The 27,356-nt window shown below is 36.7% G+C and overlaps 1 protein-coding gene across 1 annotated transcript in view; it reads right to left on the bottom strand.

Annotated features, from left to right (window-relative positions):
• The window catches only part of CNTNAP2 (contactin associated protein 2), a 1,217,517-nt gene extending 1,190,521 nt beyond the window's left edge, over positions 1–26,996 (bottom strand). The window contains exon 1 of the mRNA XM_051768491.1: positions 26,982–26,996. The gene's annotated coding sequence lies outside the window, so the exon portion shown is untranslated. The remainder of the gene's footprint in view (positions 1–26,981) is intronic.
• Positions 26,997–27,356: the final 360 nt, after the last annotated feature.

The raw sequence follows: 27,356 nt of genomic DNA, 5'->3' as shown, positions 1-27,356 counted from the left end.
GAGATATGGCCAGCAGCAGCCTCTGCCCCCTCAGACCAGCTAAATGATGTAAGCTGTAGACTGTCTGGGGCCTAAACTTTAATGGAAGGTAATGGAACTTGTGTTTCTGTCTTCTTGATGCCTTTAAACCCTACCTCTGTCTAGCTATGAATATCTGAAACAGTTAGGACCTTTGATGGTGTATTCTAAAAATCTTCAAAAAAGAGCTAGTTATTCATTCCCAGAGAATACCTTTCAGCATTTCTCTGTCTTCTGCCATTCTCTGGGATTATAACAACTTCTGAGTAATCTAACTGGAAGATGTCATTATAAAGAAAAAAAATAAAAACTGGACAGAATTAACTATACAACAATTAAATGCAATGTGAAGATTTTATTTATTATATACTTTATAGGATTTTTGTGAATGAGTCACAGAATCTCAAAACTTTGAAAATCATAACTGTGTACAGCTAGAGCATAATTATTAGTACCAATTTGATCTTGATTTTAGGTGTCACGATATAAATTGATTGGCAGGTGAAACTGAAAGTTAAGATAGGTGGTGTGTATTTCCTGTCAGCCCTTCAGAGAGCGTGAGCATCATGTTGGACCTCAATTAGAAAATTAGTGTCCATCAATAGGCAAAAAATTTTCCTTCCCTTCCCCTTTTGGGTTCTGAATGAACTTGTTTAATGGATAGAGACCTATAAAGGGAGAGAAACTCTTCTGTAATCAAAATGATGAAGAACTATAAAATGAGAGAGGCACATCAGAGTATAAAATGGTGGTGGACAGTTAAGCACCTTCACAACTGCTTGGTTTCTCTTCTCTTCCACAGCAGAGAAAAATAAACCAGCAAGAATTGTGGAATGAAGTAAAGACAGGGAGTTCACTTACAAGTTACTGTCATGAGCAAAACAGACTCAGCTTGGGGAATTTATGTGAACTTATTGCCAATTAATGTAAGTATTCAATTACTGATTCAGCTATTTGGAAACAAAAACGGAAAACAAACAGTACAAACACTTAGGGAGAACACACACTTCCTCCCTCCCCAGGCTTGACTCCACTCCAGACAGATCTCCTCCCACCTTGCTACAAGCACTAGTGACACCCAGTCCCTTCAGTGAGGTAATGAGCCGCTCAGGGAGATACTGCAGCCAGGGAAAGACATAGCTGTTTCTCTCAGTTGTTCCTTCCTTTTCACTCTTCACAGACTTCACTCCCTTTTGGAATATCTGCCCCACTGTGGAGTACCTCCTTTTACTTCTCCTTTTACCTTGGTGTACCTGCTGTTTTTTCTCTTTGACTCTTTCATCCTCTCTTTCTTCTCTATCTGTTTTCTTTACTCTCTGGCATTTTCTGACCTTTCCTAAATATGTTTTCCCACACCTCATGGTGGCTGATGTGCTTGTCTGCGTGCTGTGGTAGGACTGTAGCAGCCAGCTGTGTCTGGCATGGGGCAGCCCCTGGTCTGTCTTCACAGAGGCCACTCCTACAGTTCCCTGGTGACCATGTTTGGACACCTGCACCCAGACTAAGGGCTTTCTAAAATATCAGTTGTGTGAAAGACTATATATATTTAAAAACAAGCCCTGAAAGTGTCTGTGGTTTTGGCCTGTGATCACGTGGTATATTGCAGTGACAGGTCTTACAGAGTAGAACACTTACAATCCTACAGAGTAGTCACCTCCAGAAAAAAAGAAACGTCATAAGTGCAGTAAGCAAGTGTTTTCTCACCATGTCTTCCAAGGATGTAATCATGACAACCTTTCAAATATTTGAACAGCTCCAGTTAGTGCATGGTAGAGAAGTCTTATTTTCCTCCTCACTTTCTACATGTTTTTTGATCTAGGAAGTACCAGTAAAGCTGTTATTGAATAGCACATGATCACATAACATATTTGTGCAACAAAAGCTTTGAAAATTAAATAATTCCATGTCTATGCTTGGTTTGCTCTGATGTAATTTCATCTATATTTTGGGAAGCACTGCAGTTTTGTAACATTGCAATTCATTTGGCTTTTTTTGAGCAGAGATTGCAATCTGAGATTTACAATTCATCCCTGTTCAAGGAGGTCCTGTGAATTCCTGGCACCATAGGCTGTAAGAAACACAGAAAAAAAGGCATTCTAAAGTCTTTTGTACTTTAATTTAGTTGAATGCTGAAATAAGCAATGACCTAGTAAGCACATGTATCTGTTGCTCACGTGAAACCCTACAGTGCACTATAGATAGCTAATATTTTGTAAAAATTGTATTGTAAAAACTCAAGTTCTGATAGCAGATTTTTTCATATTGCACAGGACTATATAGACCATACAAAATTCGTCCTGAACCTAAAATACCATGTCAAACCAACAGCATAGTCTGTAGCATGAGAGAATTAATTCAATTTCTCTGTAAAAATTATGATGTTGCTACATAGCTCTTAAGTATTTCAGAGCCTTTTGCAATATCACTGTCACAGACTACTGTGCCAAATTCCCTCCCACCGACACCCATAACACCAAATTCTTTTCAGAGGATCTACCCATGTGTAAATGTGAAAATAATTTGGGTTGATGTGTTGGATCCAGTTGAAGAACATAGAGGCAAAGGTCTTTTCCGCTCCTCCTTTTGAATCTTAAGGTTTTAATTATTAATTACTAACAATGATGGTTCAAGCAGCAGACCTACCTGGAGGAAAAGAAACTATAATCACTAATTTTATTTGTCTTAACTGCTAAAAGGAAAGAGAAGGAATAAAAGAGAGATTAGGAGAGGTTTTTGCAGATGATGAAAATTAGGGACAAACAGCAGCATTCCAGATGTTAACCTTGTTGCCGTGAGAGTTAGGTGCTGAAAAAATCTCCTGGAGCAGTTAATTAGGGATGAGATAAGAAAGGGTTTATTATACCAAGGCAAAGATGCTACAAGACGCCCGCAGGCCGTGCCTGAGAGGTTACATTTTATAATACCATACATCCCATCCCAGATGTGTCCACCCTGTGGCCTTTACTCTGGACCACCCCGGGTCCACCCCCTGAAAAATGAGTCTGGGGGCTTTTACTTCATCATCTTCACCACCTTCAGAGCACAAAGGGTACATAGTTACCTAATTCTTGACCGTATTCTGTGGTTTAGGCCCTGATAGGCTGTTCTGCCAACAATTTAGGCCTTGCCTTGACAAAAGACTAAACGTTTCTACTGGATTCGGGGGTAGAACTGATATAGGGAGCACAGAATGGGGTAAGAGGGTTAAGGAATGTGTAAACAAGGGTGCTACAGGGAAAGGGATGCTGCTTTTAGAGTCTACTTCCACTACTTATAAAACTTACAAGTATTAGAAAAATAAAAACCCTTAGGGGCTTAAGGCATCACCTGGAGAAACTGGATACACTTTATCAATTCGATATTGCCCTCAGTAAGTTTTACATCTCCAGTGCTGCTAATTTCTAATTATTACACTTTTTTTTTGGTATTATGACAATGCTAAAAAATCACAGCATACACCCAAGTGTTGCACATTTCCCTTTCCTTGATAGCAGACCAATTGAAGGGGCAAGATAAACACCCAGTATTTCCCTGAGCACATTTTGTGTGTTAAGCTCTCACTTTAAGTAGAACCAAGATGGTTTTGAATCAATCACTTATTTATTCACACAGTCATTTCTGAGTTGGAGCACAGGTTGGGATGACAACATGAGTTATCATAGAATCACAGAATAGAGTGGGCTAGGACAGAATTTAATGTCCATCTAATCCAACCACCTTGCATCGAGTAGGGACATCTTCAACTAGATCAGGTTGCTCAGAGTCCCATCCAGTCTGACCCTGACTGTTTCCAGAGATGAGGCTTCTACCACCTCTATGGGCAACCTGTTCTAATTTTTCACCACCCTCATCATGAAAAATTTCTCCTTATATCTAGTCTGAATCTACACTTTCTGGTTTAAAAGCATTGCCCCTTCTCCTATCACTACAGGTCCTACTAATATTGTATACTCTGAAATGCAGGGTTGTGCTGGATTACCAATAGTTTCTAGTTAAGAGTTTGAAAAGTCTCTCAGAGGATCCTTTATAGATATTGGTTACAGTTCTAGGTCCCATAATTTAAAAAAAATATTTGAGTATGTGAATGTATCCCGAGGAGGGCACCAAAGCTGATGAAGGGCTCAGTGGACCTATTCTCTGAGGAGGGGCTGAGGGCACTGGAGAGGGAGAGACTGAGGAGTGATCTCACTGCTCCCTACATCTTCCTGAGGAGGGGAAGTGGAAAGGGAGGGGCTGAGCTCTTCTCCCTGGTGCCTAGTGGGAAAGGCTCAATGCTACATCTGTCAGGGAACGTTTGGACTTGACATGAGAAAACATTACTGAAAGGGTTGTCAGACCCTGGAATGGGCTTCCTGAGAGGGTGGTTGATGCCCCTAGTTGGTCTAGGTACAAGTGAAAGAACTGGGATACAAATCAGGAAATGTTCACTTTACTACACAGATAGCTGCTAGTGATAGAGAAATACTCAAAGTTGTGAGTCTGAGAAACCTTCATGTGAGAAAAATAAGATCTTGAGTTCAGTGGCTCAGAACAGGCAGAAGTGAACTGATGGAGATAAGGAAATTTTTTGCCCAATTGAGAGTTCACTATAAAAAAAAATCATATATTATCTGAGATGAGAACTATGATAGGAAAAGAAAAAGAGGGGACAATTTCTCTCACACACACACAAAAAAAAGAGCCGTCAGAGATGAAAAAAACAATGAAAACTCATTCACTCTCATTCACATACAAGGAAAAAAACTCCCCACAACCACACAAATCTTTTAAGCTGCTTTTATTTGTGATAAGCTATGAAATGTTACAGTAAAATAAGTAAACCAGAATTAAAGTAAAGCTTCCTAATGATAATAATATAGTAAAACAACATGAAGGAAAAGATATTGCAGCACAGATATAGGGCTGTTTCCACCTTCCAGTGCAATCTAATCTGGAGGAAAACTTTGTCACTTTGCCACTTTACATAAGAATTTTAAGATATGATCTTTCACTTCTTATAATTGTAATGTGGGTTTATTTCTTGTCTTGATATCAATGCAAGTCAAGTAACTCCAGTCAATTGAATTACTGTACCATAAACTCAGCTTGAGTTTGTAATCCAACCCCATTTCATTAGACAGATATTATAACAATATATTAGTGTCAGAGTGTGGAAAACACAAGTATACAAAATGTTTCATGCATTTGAAAGGGTTGTCTTAATCCCCACAATAATTTTCAATGCTTCCACTAGAATTCATTTTCCAGTATGAAAACTACATACCATACTGTGAAAATATGTCTACTATATCAATAATTTTTGCTTTTAAATAAGTCAATAAAAGTGGATAATTATTAAGTCTCCAACGAATTTAGAAAACTGGTGACTCAACTGTCATATGTTTTAGTTTACTTTGCAAGGAACTGTATGATTAAAGGCACAGGAAATTCTATCACTGACACTAATAATCAGGCTGTGTCTTACTGTGAATTTACTTAGAGCACTGGCAATTATTTGTTTGGGGTTTTTTCTGGTTTTATTCATGAATTGAGCACAAAGTGCCTCTACATGTAATGTGAAGTAAAATCTATATCTTCCTAGTGGCATTTCTTATATACACAGAGATGGAAAAAGGCTCAGCTGCTTTCTTTACCTCCCCTTTATATTTCCAGGCTCTTGCTGTCCTGCAGACTTTTGTTTGCCTCAAAGTACCAATCAAATTGAAGGTCAAAGATACTGTATTTGCACAGACAGTGATCTTCAAACTTCAAATGACCAAAATTGTTCAAAAGACAGAAAGTCAGCTAGAAGAAACCCTGAATTAACCACTGCCTAAAGCTCCTTATTCTGTTTCAGAAATCCATAGTCTTGTGTACCAAAGCTACTGTCCTGCTCTCTGTCATTATAGCAACTAGACATAAGGTGTTTCTAACTCAGGAAGCAGATACACCTACCTGAAGTTGTTGCATTCATGTAGTGCTTAAGCTCTTGATTCTCAACCAGAAATTTCTTGGGCTTCTCCAGCAGCAGACTCTCAAGCTCCTGCCTTTATATGTGCTCTGTCTAATAAGCACTTGCTGATTATTTGAGACCTGTTGGGTAACAACATCTAACTCGGGTCTATTAGTGTTGGAATGGCTTTGATGTGGCATGTTGTCCACGAAAACAAACCAGGCTGGATTTTTCAGTTCATAGCTTCTAGGGTAAATAAAGAAGAAAGTTGCATTACTTTGAAGCAGTACTGTATTTGTTTATTTATTCTTTTATAGTCTTAAGTCTTAAGAGTGATATGATATTTCTGTATGCATGCATCCCTGAAGGGAACAAAAGGGACTAACTTGTCCCCTGTAACTGTGCATCTGCTCTGTTTATTGTTAGTAGAAATTTTCAGCATGAAGCAGGTCCTGCATTTTGTGGCTTCTTGCAATTGCTGTGAGACCTAGAGTCAGGAGACAATTTTCAATGTAATTGAGCTTGCACCAATAAAAATGGGAGAGACTTGCATCTATAAATACTTTTCAGTTTTAGTATAGAGTAAAAAGCATATAACTGTGCATGGTTATGATGTTATAGGTGTCCAGGTCAGTTTATAGGCAGAAAAAGCAATGACTCCAAATTTAGTAATATAAAAAGCAACTGTCATAAAGTAAACCATCAAAATTTCAGCAATATCTCTTAAAATGGTTCTCAAAGTTCTAGCTGCAGTTTCATGAGGTCATTAAATGAGAAAAAGAACGCAGAAAGGCAGACTGGGGTCAGTGTGGCAAGAACATGACATTGAAGAATTCTGGCTGCAGTATAGCTTTCAATATATACAAGGGAAGTCTAAAATCAGACCCTCAGACACAGTGACTACAGCGGGATGCATCTGTAAAGCAGACAGATAGAACAAAACATATATAAAACATATGAAATAAGAATTAGTTACTGATGGAACCATTTGACTTTGCCAACACTTTTGCCATGTATGGTACTTGTGGAAAAAAATTATCAAAAATCATTTCCCCAACCTATGTAGTAATTTTTTTCCTTTATTTAGTATTAAGATCAGGGAGAAAAATTATTTCTTTTTAGTGTGTCTCTCAATTTACTCCTGAGTGTAAAATAATGTATCAAGCTTTTTAGGTACCGTGGGGTCAATTATAGGAGCATTTTAAGTTCTGTGAACAAAATGACCGTTCAAAAAGGCTTCTGTATGAAACATCCTGCACAAAGTAGCAGACTAGTGAAAATATCTTTTTTTCATTTACCGCTTCTGTTCTACAAGTAGAGTAATTCTTTTAAGATACTTCAGGGCAAGCAGCAAAGTTTGAAAATCAGAGGTAAGTTGCATGCAGGCAAGGTCTTAATTCATAGTTCTTAATTGACCAGCTATTCTTTATTTATCATTCCTTCTGATGGGTGAGAAAGGCAATTTTTGTCCTGCAATCTATATTTTACACCACAGTATATTGATGACCCTGTTTACTTAAAAAGTAAAAGAATTTTAACTTCTACTAGGAAAAATAACAAAGGAAATTGTTACCTTGGATGCTTAAATCTATACCCATCTCTCCATAAACGTGAACTGATTTCAGAAATCTGAATCAGCTGCAAATTTCAGCTGAACCAACTCCTTTGATTAAAGGGCAGCCATTAAAAAGTACACAATATGGGCTAAGTAATGGTCCTGTCACAAAGGAAAATACCTACCTGTCATGTGAACAGAGATGATTCTTCATGTGCAGAGCTGAGAAATGAGTTGTGAGGTCTGGAATCACTGTTAGTTGAATGTGCTTGGATTTTTGCCCATCAATGGATAGATGCCTTCCTTTACATGTCCTGTCATTTAAACACTTGTGGGAGTTTTATTTGTGAACAAGAAAACAACTGCATATAGTAAATATTTTTCAAGCTTTCTAGGTCTTCTTAATGAATTTGCTTCTTATATAATACCTAAAGTAAAAGACATAAGCAGTGGAGAGTTATCACAGTTCTTGTTTGACCAAACATAAGTAACTAAAAAAAGGGAGACAAAAAGAGAAGACTTTTGTATAATCTCATTAATTAGTAATTTAATAATTTAACATATCAGATGACAAACTAGCTACATATGTGTAAAAATGAGTGAATTTTTTAGAGACAAAAAAATGAATATTACATACTTATAATAACATTGTCTTCCTACCCCCTGCTGTATGCCCTTATGCTTCCTAGTGATAATTGTCCTTATTCAAGATGCAGCTCAGGATATCTGCTGTAACACACTCAGCTGGGCTTCTGGAGTGCACATTGTCCCTCCTATTTTTTTTTAAGTTCTTGATAGCATGATGTTATGATTCCAGACTGTGCCTGTATTTCTTTAAATAAACCTTTAATAAGTCACTGCAATTGGCATGACAAATTTTTTAAGGAGAAGGTATCATGTTTCCTATTTCAGAGAAAATAAAATAGTCAATTCCATCTTTTTCTCCAGGACTCTATTAGACTGGCCGTTGCAATAAATTTGTTGGTTGAGTTTGTTTTTTCTGTGTTTTGTTTTTTTCTACTTCGTTATTATACAAAGACCTTCACCTGCATGCGATTCTGTTCAAGTTCAAAAGAACAGTTTGCAATACAGCCTAAGCTGCAGAATTTGAACATAACTTATCTAAAACTGAGAGATGTTTTAGATGTCTCCATACTTTGTAATCCAGTCACTTGCACAAAGAGAATGATTTCTGTGAAAAGAGGATGATCACTATGAAGAGAAATATTATCAGGCAGATAATTAGCAGGCATTAATAGTTTATGTTGCTTCTCTTTCCATAATAAACTGTTAACCAACAGGTTAACATGCATTCTTGATGTCCATGAACTATAAAAGAGTTCATTTTCTGATAGTTATCTTCTCACTTCATAAAGTTTCTTTCCAAGTTTTTGTGCCCAAACCTGAAAATTTAAAAGAGTTTGTTCTCATTGTTTCTTCTGTCTCCCTTCCAACTGAACTTTTGTCTGAGCTGGCCAGTACCACAAATCTCTTCCACAAATGCTAATTGGGTGAATTACAGGATTACAAACCCCTGTTCTTCAGCAGTTATGGGTGAAATCTTTTATTTTAAGGTGGTAATATATTGCTGACTTTCTTGATAATTAAGAAGTCATAATTTTTCTGTAACTGTAGGAAAGCACTATATAACTGCAAAGCAATAAAACAATTTAGCCTGGACTTTTCAAAGGTGAGATTAACATTTTCCTTCCTCTTGGACACCACTTACAACTATTTGAGCTTGCTAGCTAGTTTGTATTAGCAAATGATCCTTGGAGGGGATGCAAATGAGCCTCATTAACTCCAGGAGACTGATTCTCTGGCCTGCGTGTTTAAGTGTCACAGAACCATTAAGAGCAGGGTTGTTTATAATTGTTAATTAGATGAGGACTTGCACTAAGTCACTGTTGATGGAGTTACCTCTAAACAGGATTGAAATGAGTCACATTCTGTATCCTCTGCTTTCTATTAACGCTGAGACAGTCTTACAGAGTCACTACTTTCTGCTTTGCTGCAAGGGCTACTGCAGATGTTTTAAAATTATATTCAAGCATTTGTAGTCTTTTGTTTTTCCAAAACCAACTTTGAGCTCTAAGTTTCTTAGCGAGACTGTGAAAGGATAGATGGTGTACAGGCACAGGTTGATTAGAATCTCACTGAAGAACAATGTTATCTTCACTCTGCATACATTTTTCTCAACAAATCATTTGAAACATAATCTCCTTCACCTATATGACAAAATTCTGCTAATCTTTTCTTTCTTAAGTTCTGTTTTTTCCATGTCTCAGAGCAGAGAAATGAAAGCTGATAGGTCAGTACTGATTCAAGGTATAAGCTTTTGAAAAACCAGTTTGCACTTTCTGTGGAGAAACCAGATGTCTACAGCTATGTTCAAATTTTCCAGTATCAAACACTCTATAGACTGGAATGTCAAGAATTTTCTCTGCAGTTTTATGAATTGTTGGCTGTGCCCTGGTTGGTATCTTCATGTGGTTATCACAACTGAGATCAGCAAATTCATATTTTCTAGTTTACACTACACCATTGCAGACAATAATTTAAAAGAGGAATCACCTGAACTGAATGCAGATGATGGGAGTAATAAGAATGGAGTGAAACAAGTAAGGGAGAAGAAGTGCCAGACACAGGGAACCAGAGAATCTGGTTATCTGGACTGGAAAAATGATGGAAAGTAGTAAATGGCCAAGTGGCTTAGAAGAGTCTGTGACCGGACCAGAAGCTGAAGAAAAGGCTGGACAGAAGAATGAGACTCAGAAATGATGGAGAGGTGGGGGCCGGACACAAGGATGTTAAAAATGAGAGTTGTTGAGCAAAGAGAGTAGGACAATTTGTTTATCACTGGTGAACTGGAAATGACATGATGCCAATCTGATTTTACCTTAGGGCAGGATATCAGACTTTGAATCATAGTTTAGGTCGTAGAGGACCGAAGTTGAAGTCTTAAGCTTACAACAGTTTAATGATCTTTCAAATACTGCTCTAAAGCAAGTTCTGAAGCTCAAACTTGCTTTATGCTCAGACTCTTTGGGTGTACAAACACATCTGAACAACAAGTGAGACCTGGGATGTCAGGCAGAAAAAAATCTTGAGTTGGGAAGGACCCATAGGATCACTCAGTCCAAATCCCTGATGCTCACTGGACTACCTAACATTAAACCATATGACTAAGAGTATCATCCACATGTTCCTTGAACTCTGTTAGGCCTGGTACCATGACAACTTCCCTGGAGAGCCTGTTCCAGTGACCAACAGTAGCCTCAGTGAAGAACCTTCTCCTAATGTCCATTCTGAACATCCTCTGATGCAACTTTATTCCTTCTCCTTATGTCCTATCACTGGTCACTAGAGAGAGGAGATCAGCATTTCCCCTTCCATCGCCACCCTTGAGGAAGTTGTAGGCTGACGCCTGCAACCTTAATTAATGGCTTACAATGTATATGTTATGCTACATTCTACAAATATGGCATTAGGTGCTATTTTTGCCACAGAACATTGGACATAATTGATCACAGTTGGGTAAAACCCACCAGTTTTTTATAAGACTTATGCTCATTTGTTGAAGAACTAGGAATGTACAGAAAAAAGGAGCACAATTAAGAGAACAGATAATCGTTCAATAAGGATCATACTTAACAATCAGGATCTTATTCCTGCCTCTAGCAGAAACATCCAATGTGATTAGCAGTTAGTAAGTAGCTAGTAACTTTTCTCAGGCTGTCACTAAGCATACATTCTTTATATTCCTTGAATTTGACTTGAGATTCCTGCATCTGATTTGCAGGACTGAGCACACACAGTAATCAGTAGAATTATATTTTAAACATGTAAAATACAACATAAGGTTATGCAATTAGAAAAAGAAGAGAGTTGTTTTATATTGCTTTGCAATTATAAAAGATGTGATAGCACATAAAAAGACTTTTTTTAACCTCAGTTTCTCCATGCCTCCATTTTTCACTTTATCACAAAGAGGTGCTGTACAAATTCATTTATGAGTGTTAGTGAAACATTAATATATTACAGTGACGAGCACTATGAAAAAGTCTAAGAAGAAATTAAGTATTCTGTTTTCCAAACACAGTTTGAATAGTGTGCAGTAAATAAATTGTGGAATCACAGAATAAATGGAATAAAGCAAAATATTGAATTGCTGCTGATTAAGTAAGCGGCTTAGATTCTGTACCTAAAATGAAGATGAAGTCCTGTAGAAAAATAGGATGAGATCATATAATTAAATGCTGTACTTTAATGGGTCCTCACTAGCATTTGAATTACATTTCATTGGTAATATTAAATCTAACATTTGCATACATTTCAGGGCCTGACTCCATAATTTAATGCTATTATTTTTATGTGAGAGTTTTGATATAAAATAAGTATATAGAATATATTTATGGTCAGTGACCAGCAGTTATGCAGAACTATACGTGCTAAGACGTATGACTATTCAATTTCTAGAAACTATTTATATTCATATACAGACATGCCATATTGTCAACAAAATGCCAGTGGAGTGATGATAAATGTAAAATGATGCATAGGTGGAAATTTAAAGTACACTTTCACAAAATAAAAACCTCTGCACTTAAGAATTTCTGAACTTAAATTTTGCACTGGTAAGACTTTCTCAAACAGTACCAACAGACTGAAAAACTGGTAAATATAGGAAGGCAGGAGTTAAAGGCACCTTTGAAAATGAAATATATTCTCCTGAGTCACTTCAGCATTTTCAATATCTTCACAAGCTCCTTGGACAAACTTTGTAATACTTCTAGTATTCATTTTATGGAAGAACAGAGGAAAACGTGAAAGTCTCACTACCAGAGCTGGAAGTGCCAATAGGGCATCACTGTTAAATGTATCTTGCTATTACTATTCTCCCTCTCAGAATTGACTTATGCAAGGCATAAATTTGATCTATTGTGCTTGAAATCCAAGAGCAGAAGTATTCCAGGGAAATACTTTATCCTCAGGTGTGTGGATCTTAGCATTATGTTTTTCTGTTTCAAAAGTAAGAGATCAGTTCCAGTGATTTAATTTCAATATGGGAGTAATTCTTACAGATCAGCAATTGCAATCTACAATAAGTAAGCAAGAAAAATGGAGCTGCAACTTCAAGGGCTGCAATATGTGATTAGGTGAGAAATTTAGCCCTGTGTAAAAAGAAACACAGGTACTAGCCATGGGGGAGCACTAGAATAAAAGATGTGACTCTGGTCACAGAATCACTTATGCCTAGGTAGATATACTCTGTAGAAGGAAGTACTTCTTTATTCTCCAAGTACTGGAGTGGTGCAGATATCCTCTGCAGTGCACCGTGATGGACTCTGGGGCAAGAAATAGACTGCATTAGGCACTTCATTTTCAAAGCTCTTCAGTGTGGTATGCCTAGTTACTTTTTGTTAGAACTGAGCAGATGTAGAAGGTATCTGTGTTCAATCAGTTTTTCCTTCCCAATAAATGTGACCTAACTCATAATTATTTTCAGCATGCTGACATCCAGTTGTACTTGTAGAGGTGTGTATCTGAACTCTTACAGGTTTATATTTGCCTCTAGTTTCCCTTCATCTACTTCTCAATGTTAAATTGCTGTGCTCAAGACTTTGAACTATAGGTCCAGTTTCTGTATTAGAAATAAATACAGAGACCTTAGTCTTGCTTCTGTTCAAGTCAGAGGTAAAACTTCCAGTGTCTTCCTTTTTAGCTGGATTAGACTTTGACTGGAGTCCCAGAATACATGGAATTCTTAGTTAACTTTTGGAGTTGCATTGTGCCTCCTGGCATGTAGAATTTTTCTTCACAAAAATGGGGGCGTTGATTGAAAGAGGATAACAAAAAATAATTTATTTTTGAAGCAGTGTACTTCCTTATATAATTTTATTTTTTTAATTTAGAATTTTAATTCTAAAATATTATAGTTGACTAAATGTTAGAGAAACATTCCTAATCGCTGAGACAATAAACAGAACCTCTCCTGATAAACGATCTGTCAGAAAGGAGAAGAAAAACAGTTTTACCAAACTAAAGGCAGAGCAAAGAGTTTGGCATCACTGTTTTGTGTATAGAGTGTTCTCATCACGCCATGGCTCCCTTTGCAAAGAAATTCCTTCTTTCTCTTTTAGTACTGTGCAAAGGTTGATGGGTGAAAGAGGCGTGATGCTTTTCACATGGTTTATTAGATAGTGTGTTGAGTTCTGACAAAAATGAGGTTCTATTCAATTCGACCAGTAGTTAGATGATACCAAATAATTTATGACAATAATAGTATATTTGAAAAGTTCCAGGACTTGATGAACAAGGAATTGTACTGAAAAAAAAATCAGTAATCTTGGAAATTAATTACTTATTATCTATCAATCATAATGGAAGTTGATTTGCTTGAAAAGCTTTAATATAAAGGACGTTCATAGGTTTAGTCTGTGTTAAAATTTTGATTGTCATCTATCATTCTAATAAAAGATAGATTAAAACACTAGTCATCTTTTCTTAAAAACACTGACAGGCAAAGACTGAATAGTTTGATATTTAAGCCCTGCACTTTTGTATATTTTAGGGTATGAAAGCTACCTGGCCTTTTTTTGAATCAAAACTGGCAACAGTGGCAAAGTTGAATGACTAAAACTTCTGCAACTGTGAAGTAATAAATTGCACCTCCCAGTGCATGTAATTATAAGACCAAGCAGAACCAGAAGAGTGGTAACTAGTGCTCCTGGAGCAGTGGGACTAAGTGTGATGGGAAGGCACCAGTATGAATTGAGCAGCAGAGAAAGAGAAGGGCTGATAATTTGTGATTTTGAATCATCTTCTTGTCTTTGTCACTGGAGAATGAGAACATATTTACATTTTGTTTTAAAGGTGAAATGTCACTGAGGAGGGAAGTAGTAGAATGCTTTAGTGTCTCTCTTTACTTCAGTTTGTCCCATTTCCCCTTAAACAAATGCATTTTGTTATTGTCACAGAATCGAGGCTTGTTTGATCATTATGTAGTTCTTTTATGATCTGCAGAAGAATAAATTTATGACAAGATACAGAAATGTCATCTCTTCCTGTTGGCAGTTGACAAAGAAGTATAAGTTTCTAACATGAACATTTTGCCAAACAACTATCTGAATTATCCTCCAAAGTTGGGGTTAATTGCTTCTGATCATAATAAATGGTAAATATCTACAAAGATCCATTTTAAATTTAATCCAACATCACAATAAAAGAAGTACAAAATTACCATTCATTCCAGTCTTTAGATACTGATAGCTGTATTTATGCAGACTAATGCATATACATGGTTTTCTGCAAAGCTCTCATGTCTGACCAGGCAAACATGGTGAACTTTGTACATGGTCATTTTGGCTCAAATATCTTTCCAGTGTTGGACATTTTAGTGGTTAATCATTCAGGAAACATACAGTGTCCTTCACTAGAAAGAGAACAGGATATCTCTTAACACTGTAAAAACACAAACAGTGGATAATATCAAATGCATATTGAAAGAATTGGAGCTAGTTTTATCCTGGAATGCTAGATTCTGCTCTGGTGTTACCTTCTGCTTTTAGAAAACAACTGAGCTACTGATGTTGTATCACTATTGCCATGGCTATTGATGTGACCAGACATTCACTAGTAGGGTAATAATTGTGTATTTCATATAAATGAAGGACTCTCATTCACTGGTTAATCTGTCTTTGATAGCACCTTTATCTCATGCTGCTTTGCAAATGTATGCTCTGTTAATTTATACAAGGTTCCTCCTTAAAATGAAGTGGAGAGGAAAAAACCCTGAAATCTGATGATGTTGATATTATAAAATTAGAAGAAATGGTAGAATTAAGTCCCATGACCTCTCTGATGGTGTTAGATGATGGTTGTTATTATATACTGTTTGTTACAGTTCTTATTTACACAAAGCCACAATCTAGGAAGTAACAGAATTACAGAATTGAAATAACAGCATATGATAACAGAAAATGTTGTTCATCTGCTTTGATTAGAACAGTTTTTTCTTTTCTCAGACATTTTATGTACTATTTACTAAGCTTTCAATTTAACATATACCTGTCAAGCACTTATACATAATATTCAAAGAAATCAATATGAAACACTACATACTACAAATGTTAACAAAAAAATGGCTTAGTGCATCTCAGGAAAGTTCACCTGACCTAGCCTTTTAGTTACTTTACTCAGGAAATAGCCTAAGAAAATAGATGGGCTTTAGATTAGCTCTCAACAGCAAACAGTCACAGGTTCTGTCAGACCAAAGGGAGAAGTGAATTATGTTGTACTATGCTTTCTATCAACAGTACTCAGTTTTAAGACATAAAAATTTAGGAACTGTACTTAAAAGCCCTGTATGTAATCACGATATTACACTGGCTGCTTAGAAAGGAAGAGGTACCTTAAGAACCCACCTTCCAAATTAAGGGGTAGATTATAAATCCAAAACAATAAGTGAATCATGCTATGAACAGAAATTGAGGTTGGTAAATAATGTTAGTAAAACAGAAATATAGAAAATGAACAGTTATGTAAAAATCCATAAATCTCAGAGCTTCTTCATAGCTCATATATCAAAATAAATAAACCTCATCACTTTTTTTGTCTATCATTCTAAACAAATCTGGAGGTACCATGAATTGAATTGTCATTTCTTATTTCCATCACTTGTCATGTCTTAACTGTAAATTATTCCCTTCATTTTTGAAGCCTCTACCATAGGAGAAATTTCTTTTGATCATCTTTCTGTTCTGCTACAAATTTTGAAGGCTTCCATTAGATCACGTCAAAGTTGCTTTATTTTCTAGATGAATTTGTGTAAGAGGCAGAAAACTATATGAATTCTGATATAAAATAAAAATACTAAAACAATCCTTTAGGATTCCTCAAGCAAAACAAAAAGTGACAGGTGTCACACTTCTGTCTGATCACCTTAAACTCTGAAAGTTACATCTTTGCATTCAGTAAAAAAAAACAAACAAAAACCAACCAACCAAAAAAACCAAACCAAACCAAACAAAACCCCCACAAAATTATCTACACAGAAATAAGAAAAAAATCACATTGAAAATTCTTTGCTAATCCATCAAGTGTCAACATGTAGATTCTTGTGGATTCTACTGAGCAAGACCAATACTGTCAGTTTTCACTACAGTAATTTGTCATATTCCTCTCATAAACAAAATGATGGGAAGAAATGAGTAATTTTTTAATGCAAAAATGTTTGTCTGGATTTTATCTAGACTAGTAGACTGTTGTGGTCAATTTGCTGGTAGCATCAGTGATATAGCAGAATATGACAGTTTTGTTTATATGCATGGTTGTGACCTATAGCAATGAACAGCAACAATTTCTGATCCCAAACTTTGGCTGTGACCCTGACAGTATTGTTCATGTCAGGGGATTGTCTTGTCTTCTATGCTTCAATATTAATAAAAAATAAAATAAAAGGACAAAAAGGAAAGGAAAGGAAAGGAAAGGAAAGGAAAGGAAAGGAAAGGAAAGGAAAGGAAAGGAAAGGAAAGGAAAGGAAAGGAAAGGAAAGGAAAGGAAAGGAAAGGAAAGGAAAGGAAAGGAAAGGAAAGGAAAGGAAAGGAAAGGAAAGGAAAGGAAAGGAAAGGAAAGGAAAGGAAAGGAAAGGAAAGGAAAGGAAAGGAAAGGAAAGGAAAGGAAAGGAAAGGAAAGGAAAGGAAAGGAAAGGAAAGGAAAGGAAAGGAAAGGAAAGGAAAGGAAAGGAAAGGAAAGGAAAGGAAAGGAAAGGAAAGGAAAGGAAAGGAAAGGAAAGGAAAGGAAAGGAAAGGAAAGGAAAGGAAAGGAAAGGAAAGGAAAGGAAGTAAAATGCAAAACAAGCATGCAACACTCGTTATAGATAAGCTGGTGCCACTGTTAGTTATGTGAGTGATGGCTTTTGACAGTAGACAGAAACATCTCACCTGCATGGATGGCATTCTCTTCCAAAGAGGTGTGCACACCATATAATTTATTTCTATGGATGCGAGAGACTGTCATGAATAATCAATGAGCTTCTCTTCTTATCATAACCCTTGCTTGGATGCAATCCTCTGAACTGTTACCCCTTGTGCCAATGTGCCTTCCCACTGCGATGAATTTCTTCATTTTCGTGAATGCAGGATAATGTTGATTATCACATGAAAGCTTGGAATGGTGTCTTCAAAGAGCTCTTAATTGTAACAAAAGTTTTTCATTGAGTAGAATAAGGCAAGGTAAAATATCCTTACTTTTTTTTCTTGCTCAGCACAATATTCTGCTTGTTGCCGACATTCTGTGTAGTGTGCTATGAAAGAATACGAGCATAACACTTCCTTTTCAGTTGAGATACACTTCCCTTTCCCTAGGAGAGAGGAATTTGGCATTTGGATGTGCCTTGCATTTAGACCTCAGAACAATACCTACTGGCTGTATTAACTTGGAGTACGTGTAATCCATAACTTTTGAAACACTGGCTGAGTGAATACCTTCCTGTAATCTGCATTACCACAGAACCTTCCCCACATCTAATGCCCTAGTCTGGGGTCAAGACTGTTAAAAATGTAAGCATTGGCTACTTGAAGTGCTAGCTCATCAGATAGCTCATCAGAAGCTATTAATAATGGTCTTGCTTTATTCGTATGTCTCAGAGATCTAGTCAGTGTCAGTCACATTAATCATGTTTTTTTCTCTTTCATTTACCATGCATACTGTCTGAATAATTTCCTGTTTTCCAAGTTTAATACTTTTCTTCTTATTTTCTTTTTCTTCCTAAGTTAGTCCTAAATCTGAGTAGTTGGGATATTTCATGGACCATGTGTTTCAAGATTGATAGTGAAACCCCCTTTAATCTTATATTCCTAGGAAGCTGCCTCTGTACGTAAAATATGACTTTTTATTCTATTTATTAGACTATATATCTTAGGAGATTTAGCAGGAAATAGAAAAAGGATGATTGCAAATTACTTTCCAAGCTAGTTACTAAACAAGGCTAAGACGAAGAACTTGTATGTTTTTGTTCACAATTATCCAATACTGATTTTTTTTTTTTTTTGCTTTCTTGGTGCATATATACAGATATAGTCTGGGTTGGAAATAATTAACTTTCTATTCCAAGGAAAAAAGTTGTAAGTTTAAATACATTTTTTTATAAGCCAGTATGACATTTAGGCTTAACCTGGTGACATTTCTCCTCCCCGTTTGTCTCTGTAACACCTGTTGCTGATCTTGCTGTCATGTGGGAGACTGCTTCCATGGAAACACCCTCTGCACTCTATTGTGTCTGCTTTTGATTTAATGCATTTTTCATAACATATCTTTTTTCTCAATTTTTATGACGAATCTGTCAGGTTTCTGGATATTCTTGTAATATGCATATTCTCCCACCCCTGATCACAAGTACTGGGTTTGTTACACATTTGCACACCAATTTGTGTAATTCTCTCAGGGTTGCTGATGTGATTTTGCTATCAGTTCAGGTCACAGATACCAGGTGTCTACTTGATCTCATGCAGTACATGCTGTGCAGATCATCTAGGTGCTTAAAGCACCTACAGATTCACCACTACATGGATCCACAGCAAGATACAGCATTTGCACTTTGGTTAAATGCAACATTTGAAATATAGAAAAGGAAACAATGCTTACACACTTTAGGATTTGAAGTGGAACAAAAAAAGATAAAAAGTAGCTTTTCAAGAACCAAATTTTTGAGAGACCTGGTGGTTCCTAGGGGTGTACGTGATTCACTGCAGTCTCCAATTTTGTTTATATCTGAAGAAAAATTAAAACAGATCACATAGGGACAGCATTCAGGCTCAGAATAATATATATGTGTTCTTTTTAGTCCTGGCCCATCTTTTTCATAGTAGAGTCAAATAAAGAAGGTAGGCGAAAATCCAGGGAGTCTAAATGGATGCTGGTTACACTGTGAATAATAGAGTGATTACCAGAGTGCCAATATGCCTTGTCATTGCAACCAAGTATTAGAAGCTAGAAATTTAGGCTGACATTTCCTACGTCTGCATTTGTAGCATTTAACATGACAAATATAACCTCCTCAGTTCCAGAAAGAAAATGCTTCCAAACAGCAGAAGAGATCTTGTACACTACATGCCCATGAATATATTGGGGCCTAGTAATTGATCAAATTGTCATCCTTCCTGTTGCAGGGTATCAGAAGTCATGATATTCTGGTGATAGTATTTGTCAGTATAATTTATGTAGTGCCCTGGCTTTGGCTGGGATAGAGTTAATTTTTTTTCTTAGTAGCTGATACAATGCTGTGTTTTGTGGATTTAGTATGAGATTAATTTTGATAACACATTGATGGTATAGTCGTTACTGAGGAGTGCTTATCCTAAATCAGGGACTTTCAGTTTCCCACGCTCTACCAGAGAGCAGGTGCACAAGAAACTAGGAAGGTGCATGGACAGGAAAGCTGACCCAAACTGGCCAAATGGATATTCCATACCCTAGAACATCATGCTAAGTATATAAACTGAGGGGAATTGTCTGGTACCACCAATTGCTGATGAAAGACCGGGTGAGCATCAGCCAGTGAGTGGTGAGCAATTGTATTGTGCACTATTTTTTTCTCTTGGGTTTTATTTCTCTCTCTCTCTCTCCTTTTCATTACAAGTACGATTATTATTATTATTATTGCTAGCAATAGTATATTTTATTTTTATAGTTTACTATAAATTATATTATTATATTATAAATCAATTATTAAGTTGGTCTTGTCTCTACCCAAGATTTTCAGCTTTTCTTTCTAATTCTCCTCCCCACTAGGGTCAGAGGGGAGAAGTGAGGGAGAAGCATTGTGATATTTAATTGTTGGCTGGGGTTAAATCAAAATATGTGGTTAGTGAATTATACCACTTTTAACAGCATATGGGGTTTCAGGGATAGCACATCAGGCTTTGGTGTCAACAAAACTTTCTGAGGCAATTAGCTTTTTAAAAACAATATTAGATTGAAAAAAAAAAAGAAAACCAACTGAAACTCACAATACAATCACGGTTTTCGCAAAATAAAAAAAATAGTAATAACAATATTGAGGTCTTTTATTTTTCTTCAAATATACAATATAGATGTTTTATACACATAGAAAACAAACAGAAATATAAAAATATGGAGTGGTTCGAGTGGAAAGGAACCTTTAAGGATCATCTAGTCCAACTCTCCTGCTGCATACTGAGATTGTCGTTCAAACTGTGAAGAGTCACAAGTTTCAAAATACCAGAATGAAGTTTGCTCATGCAGCAGTTTTACCTGCATGTGAAAAAGCTGGCAGTTACTAATTAACATACAGTTGAAGGTGAGCATTCCCATTAAGCTAATTTAACAATACTAAAGATTGAATTATTTTTTTCAAAACAGCTGATTAGCACTGGTAGAGCGCTCTTAAAGGCAGGTAAGTCTTAAAGAAGTACTTTCCTACACATATCAGCACTTTCAGACCTGGATTCATGACCCATTTCATATACTTTTGTGTTTTGCAGTGTGGACTTTACAGGAATTTATCACATACACATTAAATGCCTGCTCAATCTTTACCCTTGTAACCAACACCTCTTGTTCTCACCCCATTCCTACTTCTCATATAAAGTACAGCAGCTTCTTATCCTCTTACATGGTCTCTGTCTCTGGTATTTAAGTATCTTCTCCACTCTCTATATTTTTGGAGTTCTAGTTAACTGCCTATGTATAAGTGAAGATGATCTATTAAGAATGTTAAATTTTAGCTTTGGTCACTGAAAGATGAACAGGAGTGTAGAATATAAGAACATAGAATTGTAAGGGAGAATGTACTGACAACAAGCTACTTATAATTGTAGCTCTTTTGGTAGAGCATTGCTTGGCTTCAATGGCTACATGCTCTCCAGTGGTCATGCTGCACTTATTCACAGCAATGTGACCAAATTGTGCTCACTCTCTTGATCAGCTTTGCTGGATGTGCACACAATAGAGATGGGATCATTTGCATCCCACCCAGCTGCTCTAGCCCTGTGATGCCTATGAAAAGAGAGCTTCTAACAGTGAAAAGATTGTTTGTTGTTCATTAAGGATAGGTAGAAGGGAGATACAAGCACCCTGAAACATGGAAGTCACATATGGTGACTTACATATGGTTATCTCTAAAATGAACCAGAGGTAACACTTCTGGTTACATAACAGCATTTACATACCAGCATTTCTGGTATGTTAGAGTCTTTCTTTGGGACATGACTGAGGTAGAGATTACTGGAAAATCTTGCTCTTTTTTGTCTACCCAATGATGCCAAAGTTACAATTAGTGGTATATATAGTAACAGGAGACATCTGACTTTGAACAGCTGACCACTCAAGTAACAACACAACAAATCTGAGCTAAATTCTCTGACCTGATCTGAACCCTTGTACCAGTGTGTTAGGGTAGTGAATAGCAGAGCAGCAAAGTTCCTAGCTTTGCGACTAAGCCAGCAGGAGAGGCTCTGGCCTCTAGAGCATTCTGCATAGGAATCTCTGAGGTGCATGTGCCCTGCTGTGTCTGTCCAGAGACAGGAAAGAGTACATTGGGAACTGTCACTAGTCAAGCCCTGGCAAATTCCAAAATGGCTTTAATCATCTTTGGGCTTGGGTCACAAACGGAACTGGTCTCAGAAGGTAGAAAGTCCTAATGGAGTCCTTCACAACTCCTTGCTTCATGCTTCAGTACAAACACTCTTGTCTCTTGACTTTAAAATACAGTGACAAGAGATGATCTGCTTAAAGTGTCACACATTTCTGCCGGTGGCCATGGTGTGCAACTAGTCAAGGGCTTTTCTTCTGGCTATTTCTTATTGCTGAAAATCTGCAGCTGGAGTAATTAGAAAAAAAATTGTCAGCACGAATGGTGTTTAAGGCACATGCTAATAGCTCACTCATCCCACCTGCTTAAAAAAATCATCCCTCCAGTAAATTCTTTTTTAATTTGAAGAAGAACACTGGTTTAATCACACCACAGTCATTTTTAATTACGTTACTGAGACTGTGTTGGGTTTTTCTCGCCCTTCTGGGCTAGTGCTCCATTTCCTCATCAGTGTTGACTCTTCTAGATTCTTCATTAGGAAGACAGGGACTCAAAACACAATACATGAAGCAGACATGCTACCTTTTTTTTTTCTAATGCAGGGTGGTTTTTTCTCTAAAAATAAACTCATCTACTTTTCTCATTTCCCGACTGTCACACAGGGACAATTTTAGCATTTTTTGGTATTAGGAATTAGGAGGGTCTGGGGCACAAGACAGGGAAAGTTTTTCCCCTGCTCCCTTGAAATAGATGGAAATAAAAAGGATATTTGAAAGAAGACAGTAAGGGAAGGAATGGTGAATGTGTATATGTACCTTTTCTTCTAAATAAAGATGGCAATTTGTCTGTTAGAAATACACTAATGCTACTGCACTTTAAGAAAAAAGAAAAGTGATTCGTACCAAACTCCAGCAATCTCAACAGATATTTGGACCCCACCAGGCATTTTGCATGAGTGCTTATTGGGAAAAAAAATCACAAACTGAGAAATTTTAAGTGTTCCCCTCCCTACCTTCAACTCCAGTGTTCTGTGTGGATTAAACTGTTGTACATGGCCAGCATATTTGCACTAGGCTTTTGGTGATTAGACAGCCAACATCAGTGTTCACACAGCTAGCTCTCTCCTACTGCAGTCCAAAGATTACCCTTCACAACGATGACAATCTGTTCTGCAATTGTCTGCTTCATGGGAACATATCAATGTGACTAATGATCCCTCTGTGTAGCAGGATATTTCCACTGGAGTGCTATGGGAAATGCAATAGAAGACAGTCAAAAGCTCTGGATTTAGGGATTAATGGGGACAAGGAGAGAATCTAGATCTCAGATTCCTTTCAATTTATCATATGATTAGTAATTTCTTGCCTGGCTATTGTTGTTTCCCTGCTAATTTGTGCTGCTTTGGCAATGACTGCAAAAATGAAGAGATTTGTGAGGTGGTAGTTAATTTCTTCACAAGAGAAAGGACTTTAAATTTGCCTATCAACCACTGCACAGCTAAGAATATTCTTAGTGTCATGATCAGAAGCATCTGCCTCATGGGCAACTGCAGTAGTGAAAGGAGGAGAATGCTGAGGAGCCATTTGCCATTGACTTGTCTTCCTTGATGCAAGGAACTTTATATGAGTTTAGTTAGTACGGAAAGTTACAGGCTGGAGGTATCACATAACGTCATAAACTGTGAGCTTCTTTCTCTCCCTTCATTATCACTTTCTGTCTCCACTAGTTGAATTAAAAGGAAATGGTCACCTTGCTCAGTTTTCTTAAAGTATGTTCATAGTTGCCTAGTTGGAAGAAGGGTTCTTTATTAAATCTTGATTTGGATCCTGGAAAAAAAATTAATTTCAAGAATTTTTTAACTGAGATAAGATACTACAGAAAGGTGCAATTGAAGGCCTCGAAAGTATTATAGTGCTAGGACAAGATTACAGACTGTTGAACAGTCCTTTGTGCAGAGGACAATTTTACCCAGGAAAAAAGAGGGAGAAAATCTCACCAAGGGTTCACCAACATTAAACAAATTTTCTAAAGAAAAGTCATAAGCGACACGTGTTCAAAGCTGCCTTAAGCTACTTTTTGTAAGAGAATAACTGACTTTATTATCTTAAGCCTCTAACTTATTAAAACTTGGTTGTGATATTTTCTTTATATTTTGCATTGTGTTTCAGGAAATACCTTGTGACTATGGTTATGAATATAAAATTAATAATTCATTATATACTATGGAGCATCATGATTTTTAATAAAACTTGAAGCTTATTTATGCAAGGGAAGTATACTTTCATACAGTGGGATGTTTGTTCCTCTGGAAGTTTTTAATAAAATATAACTAAAAACATGCAGATCACATTTCAACAAAGCTAGTACTTTACATAGAAGTGCAAACAAGATCTCATCACTATAGATAGTTTTCAGAAGTGCAGGCAGGTAAAACAACAATATGAGAAGAGCACACTAGCAAAGATTTAAAAAATATATTTATTACTTAGAAGCATAAGTGCTCACACCTTTGCACTTGTAGTTTAAAGTCAAATACAACTGTGCACTTACTCTCTCTGCTTTCCTGGCCTTTTCTGGGTTGGACTCCTACTTTGAATGCACTTTGTTCTGTGCATTCAGAGCTGCTGTGCTCTTTCCCTTACAATGACGTCTGCAGAGGAATGGAATTGTGAATCACTTGGACCAGCAGGCAGAGTTATGAGGCTTTGGTGCAGAAAATAACCTCCAGATTGTGACAAGGTGCTGACTTATCACCTCCTGTGTTCTGCTTACTCTGCTTCTTAGTTCAGAGAAGTGCTGGACAATCCTGGCCTTCTTAGGCTGCAGGACTTCTCTAAACAAGCCCTACTTTCCTGTCTGACCCCTCAATGAAGTTGACAAAGACGTTCTCATTACAGGCTTATGCTTGGTTTAAAGCCCATGGGAAGACTGAAATGCAACAAAAAACTTTTTTGTTTTCTTACTTCCTAAGATATCAAACAGAAAATATTTTCCCTATAGCTTGGAGATGCTAGTGTCTGTAGACTTCACACTTTTGGAAGACCATGGAAGAGATTACTTCCATGATGGGTGGCATGGTTTATTTTTTTGTAGTTGCTGATTAAGAGGGTCCAATAGTGACTGGGTTAGGCAGTGGCTAGATTTTCTGGATAAAAACTGAGCAGCAAGAGAGAAAGACATGTACTACCAGAGCAGAATATCATGTATGTCATTATAAAGATTATTGGAACATGACAGAAGAGCTATTGTTACGATAAAGCATGCACTGAAGAGGTGCTTCTTTCAAAACAGAGAAACAGAAGCTGTAACAGTAGATCAACACACGCATTTATAGAAGAGCTATTAAGAGTTAGGAAGGAAAGCACAATCTTTGTAACAGAGAAAAACACAAAGTTTCCCATTGTGTGTCTTCACAATATGTAAAACATTATTTGTGAAATTGTTCATGCCTTGTAAAAATTATAGGGGTTTTTGGATTTTGTAAAAGGAAGAAGTGTTCAGACTTAGACAAGTAGAACTAATAGTGTGGCTTCATCTTTTCCTCCATTAGCAAAACTAGCACCAAAGCGCTGGAACCAATTCTAGAATTCGTACTCAGAAAACATGAATAAAGAGAAAACTGACAAAAAAATGAATGCCTTATAGTCTGGAGAAGTCACTTACAAGGAAAGCTGAAAATCTTTAGTAAACAACCTATGGAGATGTAACTTTCTAGTCTATGCATATGTTTCTGTGTATGATCAAAACACATAGAACATGTCTGCCAATTCCAGTTTTTTGGTTTTATGCTATAATTATTTTAACAATTATTTCATGCAACAGGTTGAGTTGGATCTTCCTTTACTCAACCCATTACACAGCCACTGCAAGCCAGGTAGTACATGAAACAATTTTAAAATCCTTTTTCCTATAGTAGAAAACCATAAAATAATATGCAATAACCAAAATTATAAATTCAATTGACGTATATTAGAAATGCAGAACAATTTTTGGTGGGTTTTTTTTTTGTTCATAGTGGAGGTAACTATCCATTAGACATCTTAAGTTATTGAATAACTCTGTAACAGACATACTCTACCACAACTGAAAATATGGGGGCTTGAAGCAGGAACTTTTGTGGCCATTGTGATGCAGAAAGTTATGTTAAATTATTACAATAGTTCTTTATGTCTGTGTTTCTGTATATGTGGACTATGACAGCGGGCACAACAGAACCCTATGGATCCCTTCAGGGACAATGAGTCATTTAGCAACAGTGTTTTCTGGGATCTTTCACAAAGGAAAAGTAGAGCTGTAGAGCACTATTCTGTGCATTCTTTCTTATGAGGATCTGCAGCTATGTTGATGGTAGTTGCTCTTTTCTTTCTATTCTAGGGAAAAATAAAAAATCCCCCCCTTTTTTTTTATGAGAAAGATTATTTCCTCTATGAAAAGACTCCTTTTGAACACTTGGAACCACAAGAACTACTAGTGTGCAAGTGAGAGAAAGAAATAATATAGGAAAGATAATACTAAGATGAAAAGGTGGGGTCAGAACTCCAGGTTTAGGTAAGGACTCCAAAGAGAGAATGTGGGGAAAAAAAGTCTAACAAAAGATAGCAGAAGTCGTTACATTGTCAATAACAAAAGGAGCAGTTGAAAACGTCTGATAATTGGCTCAAGATAGCTTTTTTATAGAATCTAAAGACTGACAATGATAAAAATCAGTAGGGTTCTAATTGCCCATTAAAAGAATTATATCAATGCAGTAAATGAAGTCCTAAATGTCTCAAGATGCTTTTTTTTTGTCTTTCCCCTTTTTCAGGGTTATAAAAATAGCTGCTGAAAATCAGCCTTGGTGGCTCTGGTTTATAGATGCATTCTTTGCTGTTGCAACTACAATCAGCTGCTTGACTAAAATTGACACTGATTTATTAATTTACCAGATCGGAAGATCAGTAATAACTTGTCCTCTTCCTCCTTAGCATTATCTTCAAGTTTAGAGTCAGGTCTCACAGAGATTTTCACTGCATTAACTATACATTATGGTCTTGGTAAGAAATCCATTTGAGTCTGCAAGAGATCATTACTGTTGGATCAGGCTGAGTTGGACTTTCCGGATATGTCATTTGGCATCTGTCCATACCATAAGCCGTACTGTGCTCTATTCTTTGGAAGTATACTGTTTCTTGAGCACAGGATTGTCTAAATCCAGGAATTTACCTAAGAAAGAACACTTTCTGGAAATACTTTGTGGATAGAAATACTAGAAACATTTTCCAAATGAAACATTCTGTATCTGTAGATTCCACAAAAGA

This window comes from Manacus candei, unplaced genomic scaffold, assembly GCF_025592945.1.
Source record: "Manacus candei isolate 608988 ecotype Guabito, Panama unplaced genomic scaffold, ASM2559294v1 h1tg000095l, whole genome shotgun sequence".
In the NCBI taxonomy this organism is placed as follows: domain Eukaryota; kingdom Metazoa; phylum Chordata; class Aves; order Passeriformes; family Pipridae; genus Manacus; species Manacus candei.
Note: the sequence above shows the minus strand (reverse complement) of the source record. Positions and strands in the feature narration are given on the sequence as shown.